This window comes from Miniopterus schreibersii (assembly GCF_964146895.1).
Source record: "Miniopterus schreibersii genome assembly, chromosome: X".
NCBI lineage: Eukaryota > Metazoa > Chordata > Mammalia > Chiroptera > Miniopteridae > Miniopterus > Miniopterus schreibersii.
The window spans coordinates 79,049,076-79,061,892 of NC_138104.1; positions in this window are offsets into that span (position 1 = coordinate 79,049,076).

The window sequence follows — 12,817 nt, forward strand, 5'->3', positions numbered from 1 at the left end:
AAGGCATAGGATTTTGATTTATTAATTTAATTTACTATTCTCCTATATTCTACCTCACAAAGTTCTAATTTAATTCTTAATACTACCTTACTTTGTTTTCTTTTGATTTACTTTGTTTTCCTTTACTTACCTTTTTGAGTTGAGAATTTAACTGATTTTTTTAAATTCTCTTATTTTTATTGATGCAGATATAAATTTCCTTCTGATCATTGTTTTAAATATATCTTATAGATCCCATTATTTAGTGCTTTCATTGCCGTTATTTTTCAAAGATTTCATAAAACTTTTTGAGTGTTTACTTTTTTACCAAGATTTAATAAAAAGCTTTTAAATTTCCAGGTGAAATGGTCATTCTGTTTTGTTTTGTTTTGTTTATGGTTGGTGTGTTGTTGTTTTTTTCAATTTTAATAATGTTTTATTTAACCTATGTTTAAAATATCATTTCAACATGGTATCAATATCAAAAATTATTTTTTATAATATACGTAATTTGATAACTTATTTATTATATAATAAAGTAAAATGGTAGGAAAATGGTCAGTATCATATCACATTTTCTTCAATTACAATTTGTTTTCAATATGATTTTGTGTTGATTTCTGGTGTATAGAATAGTGGTTAAGTGGGTACTGGAAATATTGAGGGTAATACTTTATAAAGTATATGATTGTGGCTGGTGTTTTAATTACTTTTTATTTTTATTTATTTTATTTATTTATTATTTATTTTTGGCTTAAACAAGAAACATTTATTTCTCCACAGTTTAGTAGCCTGAGAATTCCAAGAACAAGGTGCCGACTTATCAGGTATCTTTTATGGGCCCTCTTTCTGGTTTGCAGACAAGCTTTCTTGATGCATCCTCATATGAGCCAGGGGAAGGGGAGAGAGCATGAGCATGAGAGACAGATCATTCTCTTTGTTCTCTTCTTATAAGGGCACTAATTACATCACAGGGCTCTAACCTCATGACTTCACCTGAACTAAATTACTTCCCAAAGGCCCCACATCCAAATAGCATTATATTGGGGGTTAGGGCTTCCATACAGGCCAAAGAAATATTGCTTTCATTTGACAACATTTTTTAACCAGTTTGATGATTTTATGATCCATCTATTTCCTCTCAGAGCTTGTTTTGTGATAAAATTGGTAATCAACATCCTGAAATCAATGGCATTCTTATACACCAACAATGAACTTTCAGAGAGAGAAACTATAAAAGCAATACCATTTACCATTACAACTAAAAAAATAAGATACCTAGGAATAAACTTAACCAAGGATGTAAAAGACTTGTACTCGGAAAACTACATGACACTGACAAAAGAAATAGAGGAAGATTTAAAAAAGTGGAAGAATATACCATGCTCATGGATTGGAAGAATTAATATCATTAAAATGTCCATACTACCCAAAGCAATTTATAAATTCAATGTGATTACTATTAAAATACCAACAGCATATTTCACAGACCTAGAACAAACATTTTGAAAATTTATATGGAACAAAAAAAGACCCCGAATAGCTGCAGTCATCTTGAGAAAAAAGAACAGAGTGGGAGGGATCACATTACCAGTCTTCAAACTGTATTACAAAGCCACTGTAATCAAAACTGCCTGGTATTGGTACAACAACAGGCATATAGATCAATGGAACAGATCAGACACCCCAGAAATAGACCCATGCCATTATGGTCAGTTAATATTTGACAAAGGAGGCAAGAGTATCCAATGGAGTAAAGACAGTCTCTTCAATAAGTGGTGCTGGGAAAATTGGACAGATACATGCAAAAGAGTGAAACTAGGCCACCAACTTTCACCATACACAAAAATAAACTCAAAATGGATAAAAGACTTAAATGCAAGTCACGCAACCATAAAAATCCTGGAAGAAAACATAGGCAGTAAAGTCACAGACATCCCACGTAGTGGACTTTTCACTGATACATCTCCTAGGGCAAGAGAAACAAAAGAAAAAATAAACCTACGGGACTACATCAAACTGAAAAGCTTCAGCACAGCAAAAGAAAACAGCTTCAAAATACAATGGAACCCCAAGGTCTGGGAAAACATATTTGTTAAGGATGTATCTGATAAGGTGCTAATTTCCAAAGTGTACAAAGAACTCATAGTACTCAGCAAGAGGAAGACAAACAATCCAATTAAGAAATGGGCAAAAGACTTGAATAGACACTTCTCCAGAGAGGACATACAGATGGCCAAGAGACACATGAGAAAATGCTCAACGTCACTAATTATCAGAGAGATGCAAATTAAAACCACAATGAGGTTTCACTTTACACCTGTCAGAATGCCTACCATCAACAAATCAACAAACGACATGTGCTGGCGAGGATGTGGAGAAAGGGGAACCCTGGTACACTGCTGGTGGGAATGCAGACTGGTGCAACCACTATGGAAAACAGTATGGAGGTTCCTCAAAAAATTAGAAATGGAGCTACCTCTTGACCCAGTGATTCTTCTCCTAGGAATGTATCTTAAGAATCCTGAAACATTCATCAGAAAGAATAGATGTACCCCGATGTTCATAGCAGCACAGTTTACAATAACCAAGATCTGGAAACAGCCCAAGTGCCCATCAGTAGATGAGTGGGTAAAAAAGCTGTGGGACATTTACACCATGGAATACTACGCAGCTTTAAAGAAGAAGAATCTCGTACCCTTTGGGACAGTATGCATGGACCTGGAGAATATTATGCTAAGTGAAATAAGCCAGGGAGAGAAAGACAAACATCACATGATCTTGCTTATACGTGGAATCTAAAGAACTTAATAAACTGATGAACAGAATAGATTCAATGGCATGGAAGCATAGATGAAACTGATGTCAGAGGGATGGAGGAAGGTGGGTGGGTGGAGGGGGAGAGAGTAACCAAAGAATTTATATGCATGTATGCACAACCCAAAGACATGGACAATGGTGGGGAGAGGGACTGGGGAGGGGGATGCGACGGGGTTGAACGGGTCATTAGGGAGAAAAAGGGACATCTGTAATATTTTAAACAAAAAAAATTTTTTTTTTTTAAATTGGTAGATATGCGTTCTGGTCTTTTCTGAAAGATTAGCATCTTTGCAGATTTTTCTATTAGCCATTAGTTTCTTACAAGATATCTTTCTCTCTATTTCCATTTTATTTCTTTTTGCCTATGTTTTTCATTCTCTCTACTTTAACTTCTTATTACAGCAGTTCTTATAACATTTCCTGCATTGCTGGTTTGGTGGTGATAAACTCCTTTAGCCTTTTTTTGTCTGGGAAGCTCTTTATTTCACCATCTATTTTGAATGATAGCCTTGCTGGATAGAGTAGTCTTGATTTCTGATCCTTGTTTTGTATTATCTTGAATTCTTCATGCCATTCCCTTCTGGCCTGTAGAGTTTCTGATGAAAAATCAGCTGACAGCCTTATGGAAGCTCCTTTGTAAGTAACAGTTTGCTTTTATTCTTGCTGCCTTTAAGATTCTCTCTTTGTCTTAAATATTTGGCATTTTAATTATGATGTGTCTGGGCATGGGCCTCTTTGGGTTCTGCTTGTTTTTGACTCTCTGTGCCCCTTGAACTTGTGTGACTTTTTCCCTGACCCGAAGTTTTCTGCCATCATTTCTTCAAACAGGTTCTCCAACCCTTGCTTACTTTTGACCTCTTCTGGCACTCCTATGATGCAAATATTGTTATATTTCATGTTGTCCCCCAGCTCCCTTAAACTGTCCTCTTGTTTTTTAATTGTTTTTTCTTTTTGGATCTCTAATTCAGTGATTTTTTTCCTACCCTGTCTTTTAATTTACTATTCCGATCCTCAGCTTCCCCTAATCTGCTGTTCATTCCTTTAATTACTTTTTATTTTACTGATATTATATTATGTTGTTTGTAGTATTTGTACTTTATAAACCCAATTGATCTTTTGGTAAGGTACCCTGATATGCCATTAATTCTTGAAAAAATTTCATGCGTACTTGACAAGATTTATATTTTCTATTATCAGGGTATGATGACCAGTTTATCTGATTACTTTTTTTGTTTAGATCTTTTATTTATTTATTGTCCACTTTATCTGTTTTGGTCTGAGAATAGTGTGTTAAAGTCTTCTTTTAATAGCTCATTTCTATGTATTTCTCCTTGCACTTTCTATAGTTTTTGCTCTATATAGGTGATTATCAAATTATTTGGTACACAGATATTCTTAACTATTGTATCTTCAATTTGCATTGTGGCTCTAAGCACTATAAAAAATCTTTCTCTGTTTCATTTTTTGGTTTTGGGTCTGAATTCTTATTTGGTAAAAGGATTGTAAATTTCCATTTTCTCTTTTTTTTCTTTCATTTTAATTGGAAATTTTTATTCATCTCTTTAAATTTGGACTTTTGGAATTCCTACATTTTTGATATTTATATACAAACTAAAGTTATGTTTGCTTCATGTGCCAATTTAAAAAATATTTTTTCTAACACATAAATTTAGTCTATTTACATTTATTGTTATGACCTACATCTTTCAACTCTATCAATTAATGTTTTAATTTTTTTATTCTGTTATATTTAGTTTGTTTTGGTCTCTTTTTTGTTGATTATTTCTGATTTTATTACTCTTATATTTAGGAAATTTATATTTTCCTTGTGTTTACATTTATATTTATATCTTTCATAGTGACACCATTTTGTAATAATTACTTTGTTTCCTCTTTTTCCCAGATCAGTCTAGCCAGAAATATAACCATTTTACTAATATTTTTTTCTAAAACAGCTTTTGCTTTGATGATCCTACTTATTTAGTTATTTTCATTTATCAATTTTTATCCTTAGGTCTATTATTTCATTTCCTCTGCTCTTTGCATTTATTCCATTGCTTCTATTTTCATGAGTCAAAGGAAATAAATTTATTTCTAAATTTTATAGTTCTCTTATCAATGATTTAAGGCTATATAAGCAAATTCAATTTCTGACAACCACCACTTATTGTATATATATGGGTATACCTAAAACTGAGTTCTTGATTATCATTATTGACAGTCATTTCTAATTATAATTAAAGATAAAATAACTGTGTCAGCATGAAAATAGGTGAAGCCAAGTTGCCTTTAACTAATTTAAAAATTTGTATTGATTGATTGATTTTAGACAGGGGGTGGGGGCGTCAGTTTGTTGTTTCCCTTATTTATGCATTCATTGGTTATTTCTTGCATGTGCCCTGACTGGGAATCAAACCCAAAAAGTTGGTGTATCAGAATGATGCTCTAACCCATTGAGCAACCAAGCTGGGGCTTTAATTTTAACTTTTAAATTCTAAATTAACCAAGAATACAATTTCAAGATGATACAAAAAAATGTTGACCAATGCTCTTTTAAAAAAAGACTTCTTTCTAAATGAGTTATTTTATTTCCTTATTGGAGATAATTGTTTACACACTAATTTTATTTTTATGTGAAACAGGAATCATTGCTGAAACTAATATTGCTCTGCCATGCATTTACTGAAAAATTAAAAAGAAAAAAATGAAGAAATTATCTAAGTAATTCAAGCAAAAGCATATCCATAGCTCACTATTTTTAGTGAAATGTTTGGCTACATTTCTGTGATGTGTTTTGGTTGCATGCATTGCCCCCTGAATCATTTTGACAATAGCTTCAAATCTCCATTTGGCATGGCCAATAAACATTTTAAACCTCAAATGAAAAATAAAAGAAACTGTGAAAAAGACAGTTCTTTAAAAATCCAGGGGCTATTATTTACAGTTCTAGGCCTATGAATCCTTCATGACCAACTGGGTAATTCTACTTCTAGGTACTGTTTTTTCTTTAATTTTGCTAGGGTAGAACCAAAATACTTTTGCTCCCATTTCACAAGGACTTTCACCTCAATCATTTAGTCTAAATTCTTGAAAGTGAAAGTAAGAATTGTGGTATCCTTATTCAATTTGGACACCAAAGTGAATATAATGGTTACCTGGCACTCAGTGAACATGGTGACAGGCTCCTGTCTATAAATAGGACATTCTGGTAATTCTTGTGAAAGAATAAAGAAAAATGTGACATTACTAATAATTGTGTAAGAATTCCTGGGACTTGAGTTGAGGTTTTATGTAAAATATTTTAGAAAATATCAGAAACCCAATTTTAAAACATTTTTGCTTATGCTTGCTTTATGAAAGTATTTTATAGATTTCCCTATACAACATCTCTGTAAGTTAGTCCAATATTGTTACTTTAATACTGCTGACCAACAATTGAGTTATAGGCTGAATATTTAATTAACCCATCAGAATTCTGAATGGCTTTGAAATTAGAATTCTTCATTCTGAAATTGAAATTTTTTGTTTTTATATTATATATCTATCTTAGTCTGCTAAGGCTATTATAACAAAATATCATAGACTGGTGGCTTAAACAACAAATATTTATTCCTCACAGTTCTGGAGGCTAAAGGATCCAAGATCAAGGTGCTGGCAAATTCAATTCCTGGTGAAGGTCTGCTTCCTGTGTTGTAGTCAGCTGCTTTCTTGTTGTGTCCTCACTTGGCCTTTTTTCAGAGTGGGCTCATGGAGACAGATGTCTTTCTCTCTCTCTTCCCCCACTTCTTATAAGGGCACTAATCCCATCAAGAGGATACCACTCTCATGACCTAATCTAAACATAATTGCCTCCCAAGCTTCTCCCTGCCACAAAACACCATCACATTGGGGGTTGGGGCTTCAACATATGAATTTTGAGGGTATACAAACATTCAGTACATAACAATGAATATAGATACTGCTTTTGAGAAAAACATTTCTATAGTTCATGGGTTTCAATGAAGGAAGGAGAGGCCCTAGAACTGTGCTTATGATGTTTCTGAGAATATTGGGCTAGAAAGGAGCTCTTTATCATGTGTGTGTGTGTGAAGGTAAAGAATGTAAATTACCCCACAATGGAGAATTATTACCTTCCATAGAGATGAATAGAGAAGACAGATACCAGTATCTCTACTTAGGAATACTTATTCTTGATTGCAAGCAAACACTAAATCTCAGCTAAATATAGACATATGATTTCATCCAACTCAGGCAAATGGTCCATCTGAATAACTCATTTTATTCTATTAAGATTACTGAATTTTGGAAATTGATTTTAAAGAAATTCTTCACAATATTGTAGAAGAGGTGATTAGTAGTATGTCAAATAATTTAAACCAAAGTTTTATACCAAAGAAGGAATTTCTGCTTTCAGTCAAGGTGAAGTTACAGGAACTATATTTATTCTACTATCTGAAACAACCCACAAGCCAGAAAAAAAATAAAACAATGCTTTTCAAGATACCTGACAACAGGTGATGAAGGATAGTGATATTTGTGAGATAGGAAACAAAGTGAGCCCTGAGATTCCTCCAATTTACTACCTTGAGATAGTTTCCAGGCCCTGGTAAAGAGAAGAAACTGAGATAGAGCATGGCAGACTCTGAGTTTTAGAGATGAACCCAACCTTCTAGATACACGGAGACCGATAAAACTCACAAGACAAAATACCAAAGAAGAAATACAGGGCATAAATATTAAAAAGAAAAAACTGAAACTGTATTCACAGAAAAACCCCCGACCATTTCTGTAGAAAATCCAGTGGAATTTACAAAAAAGCTACTAGAACTACTAAATGAATTTAGTAAGTTTGCAGAATATAAGATCAAAACTACAAAAGGTTGTTGAGGGAAATTAAAGGAAAAAATAAAGGAAGCCTAAATAAATGGAGAAATATAGCTTTTTTATATATTGAAAGACTCAATATTCACATTTCAAATCTCCCAAAATTAACCTATAGAGTCAGTGTGATTCCTATCAGAATTCCAGTGGATTGTTTTATAGACATTTACAAACTGATCCTAAAATTAATATGAAAATAAAAAGGGTTTACAATAAACAAAATCACTGTGAAAAAAAAAGAAAACAGAGGGTTAACACAACCTCATTTTAAGGTTTATTATAAAGCTAGAGTAGTAAAGATGGTATGGTATTGCTGTCAAAATGGACAAATGAATCAGAGGTATAGAATAGTGGATTCATAAATAAACCAACACATTTGGACAATTTTTAAAAAACATACAAAAGTTATTCAGTGAGGAAAAGTTACTCTTAAAAGTTACTCTTAAAGTTACTCTTAAGGGGTACTGAAAAATTGAATAAGCTAGTAGTATATGCTAAATAAAAACTTCTATCTGTACCTCACACCATATTAAAAAATTAATTCCAAATGGATCAGAGATCTAAATGTAAAAACTAAAACTATAAAACTTCTAGAAGAAACACTGGAGAAAATCTTTGTGACCTTAGGTTAGGCAAAGATTTTTGAAATCTGATATCAAAAGCATGACCTATAAAGGAAATAATTGATAAATTGAAGTTCAGCAAAGTTAAAAATCTTCTACTTTTACAAAGACACCATTAAGAGAATGAAAGAGCAGATGACATACCGGGAGAAAATACATCCAAGGCATATGTTTATTAAAGAACCTGAATCCAAAACTATTCTCAAAACACAATAATAAGAAAACAAAGAATCCAATTAAAAATGAACAGGTACAAAGAAATTTTCAAAGTGATGAAAATGTTTCATATGATACTGTGGTAGTTGATATATGACTCAATGTATTTGTCAAATCCCATAGAAATACACAAAACAAAGAGTAAACATTACTATATGTGTATATAAAAATAACAACCAGTTATTTGGTTCTTGTAAGGATAAAAAGAAAAGAACTGTATATAAATAGTGTACTCTAGTTGATAAATGGGTTTTACAAAGGAGTATGCTATTTTGAAGTTGTGTTGCATGTGTGCTAGGGTTAAACAAATCAGTAAATAAATTGTAGATAATGAAAGCTAGGTCTCTCAGAGTCAGAAAAGCTCAAATAGGCAAAGGGAGAAGGCCAGAATGAACACTGGGGTTCTGGATTAGAGTTGGAGATATTGGTATAAATTCATATTTTTATATTCATATATATGTTTAAATAAAGAAATATATATGTGTGTACGCATAACCAGCATGCATATATGTATTTTCTAGCATTGTCTACTAAAAAGGCCTAAAAACAATGACACCCCAGTTAATGAGTATACTCAGTGTCCAGATCTTTGTTTCTAGATGACATTCTCAAAAAACAAAAATTAAAATTAAAAGCTGGCTGGTAGTTCAGTGGTTGAGTGTCAACCCATGCACCAAGAGGTCACCAGTTCAATTCCCAGTCAGGGCACTTGCCTGGGTTGCTGACTCCAACCCAGCAGGAAGCCTTGCAGGACACAGCCAATCAATGTTGATGTTTCTATCTCTCTTTCTTCCTCCTTCTTTTTCTAAAATCAATAAAAACATATATTTTTTAAATAAAATAAAATAAAAACTGAGTCACCTTGGAGAAATTGGTGATACTGGGGTTGGGCCAGAAAAAATACAAGATGAGCTTGGAGCTTCTTTTGTGTCAGAAAGGGAGTACTCACAAAAACAAGCAAACAAAACCATGTTAAACATACACAAGAGCCAACCTGAAAGATTCCCTAAATAACTAAAGTTGGAATAAGTTGAGCAACAAAATAAGTAATTTAGTGTTGGATTATAGCCCAAAGAATAAAATAAATATACTACATGACTTCATTGATATAAATTAATGACAGAATAAGTAAATAAACAGAGGAGAGACAAATATCTCAAATAATAAGTGTAGAAGGAATGAGACAAATAAAAAATCATCACTAGCATAACACAGTAAGAATTGCTGCAGGGAAGAGCCAGTAATGAAGGCTAAAGTTATTGAGTGAATATTTTAAAAGGTATAAGATATTAAAGTAGCTTCACATATCTTTCCCATAATATTTTTCATTAATTATCAATTATATTATACATAAATTATATAAAGTTAATTACATTTATTAATTAGAGTGGTGGTTTTAACATATAGCCACAGATTCTTAGATATGCCTTCCTCCACAAGATGGAGTTTAATTCCTCTCAGCTTGACTGTGGGCTGGACCTAGTAACATACTTCTAACTAACAGAGTATAAAAAGGGGACAAAAAGAAACTTTAGAGGAAAAAATTGCAGACACCACCTTAACCAAATGGTCTAGGTTAACATAAAAAGGGATTATTCATATTGATATCATATGCCATTGATATGATGTGGTGAGAAGGGCATTTATATCTCTACAATTCTTTCCAAACTCCAGAACACCAATCTACTCATAAGAAAATATCAGACAAACCCAAATCAAGGAACATTCCACAAAATACATGACCTTTGCTTTTCAAAAGTGCCATGGTCATTGAAAACTAGAAAAGATTTAGAAACAGCTATTGATTGAAGGAAACTAAGAAGATGCCAAGTAAATGTGATAAGGTATCTTGGATTGCCTTCTGGAAAAGCAAAAGGCCATCAGTGGGGAAACTAGTGATATCTGAATAAAGTCAGAAGTTTGTTTAATAGCATAGTATCAATGTTAAATTTTTAATTTTGATAAATGTGTTATGGTTATATAAGATGTTAACATTAGGGATAGCTGAATGAAAGGTATATTATCTTTACAACTCTTCTATAAGTTTAAAATTATCTTTACAACTCTTATATATTATCTTTACAACTCTTCTATAAGTCTAAAATTATTACAAAACTAAAAGATTTACTAAAATGAGCAGTTTTAAACTGACTCTTCACCAAAGGAGATATACTGATGACAAGCAAATGTAAAGATGATTGTTGTTACTCATTAAGGCATTGTAATGAGACACTGGTACAGACATATTAGAATGTTTAATTTTAAGAAAAGAAAAACCCAAACTAGCCATATTGAATGTTGATGAGAGTATAGAACAACTGGAATATTCATAATTGTTGGTAGGAATGTAAAATAGTACTACCGTTTTAAATAACCAGTTTCTTGAAAACTTAAACATACAACTACCATATGACCCAGCCAAGAAAAAAGAAAGCATAGTTTTATACGTAGAATAGCACATAAATGTTCATAGCACTTTTACTTGTAATAGCCAAAAACTGGAAACAACCGAAATGTCCATTGACAGGTGAATAAACAAATTGTGGAATGTTAATTTATAAAATACTGCTGCGCAACAAAAGGAACAAAATATTGATACAAACTAACAGGGTAAACCTAAAGTAATTATATTGACAGAAGTAAGACAAAAAATATGTATTGCATGAATCCATTTCTATAATACTCTAGAAAATGCAAACTAATCTGTAGTGATGAACAGCAAATGGATGGTTGCTTGTGGAGAGAGAGGTTGGGCATTGGTGAAAGTAAAGGATTACCAAGAAGCATGAGGAAACTCTGGCAGTGATAGAAAATTTACTACCTTGATTATGGTAGTACTTTCATGGGTATACACAGGTCAAAACTTTTCAAATTATACACTTTAAATATGTTCAGTTTATTATATGACAATTATACTTCAATAAATCTATTTAAAATATATTTATTTCATATTTTAAACTTAATTTTGATAATATGTTAATTTTATTAATTAGCATAATCAACGTATAATGTCAAATATAATTAAATAGTAGTTGAAAGTATTGGTTCTCAAACCTCAGCATATATTAAAATCTGCTTGTGGGCCTTTTCCAAAGCAGATTTCTTGGCCTAACCCCCAGAATTTCTAGTTCAGTGGGTTTGGAGTTGGATCTGATATTTTGCATTTTAAAAACGTGCTCCCAGATAATGCTGACTTTGAGAACACTGATATGGGTTCAAAGCATGGTCTTTGGAATAAGAAACACCTACATTTTAACCCTGGATACACTGTTTACTAATTGTATGACCTCATACAATTTTTTAATATCTCTAAGCAACAGACTCCCTTAATGAAAAATGGTAATGATAATAATTGTCCCACAGGGCCATTATATGAATTAAATGATTAAAGTGATTAGCATAATTATTGACATGTAATAAGCCAATACAATAACTGATAGTTTGTTTTTGTTTTTGTCAGTTTGGTCTCATTTCTCCATTGATGAATTGGTGGAGAAAACAAATAGTGGTGGTGTCTTAAAATAGTTAGATTTCTTTCAGATGACAGTGGTTTTTACCATAAGAATTAGTTGGTAAATAAAAAAGGGGGACATCTGCAATGCCTTCAGAAATAAAGATAAATAAAAGAAATAAAAAGATAAATAAAATAAATTTAAAAAATAGGTAGTTGGTTTCTTATTTTGAAAGAAGAGAGGCACAGAGGGGCCCCTTTGAGGCTTCAGAGTTGAATCTGCATTTCCCATCAGTTATTGCCATGTATCTACACACATTTTAAATGAATTTAAGTATTTTGTATTTTGCAACAAATTCTTTTTAATTTTGTTATTTAATTTTACTTATTTTATATGTTTTTTAAATTGACTTTTAGAGAGAGAGAAAGGGAGAGGGAGAGAGAGAGAAACATGGATGTGAGATAGAAACATCAATCAGCTGCCTCTTGCATGCCCCCTTCTAAGGATCATGCCCACATCCCGGGCATGTGCCCTGACCTGGAATCTAACCAGTGACATTTTAGTGCATGGAACAACACTCAACCAATTAAGCCACACCCGCAAAGGCTTGTTATTCATTTTTAGTGTTCCTCTTTTATTTGTGATGATTTCATGTGTGTGTTTTTTAAAGGTAAAATTGCTTCATAACCAATTTGTTATGTGGTGAAAATATTTGCAGCAAAATATGTCTATAGCTAAGATGCTAGAGCAGAAATAGTAGAGAGAGTAATAACCATTAGATGATAAATATTATAATTTTTATGATATATTAGAGACCACCCAACAATGAAAAATGCTGCACTCAGC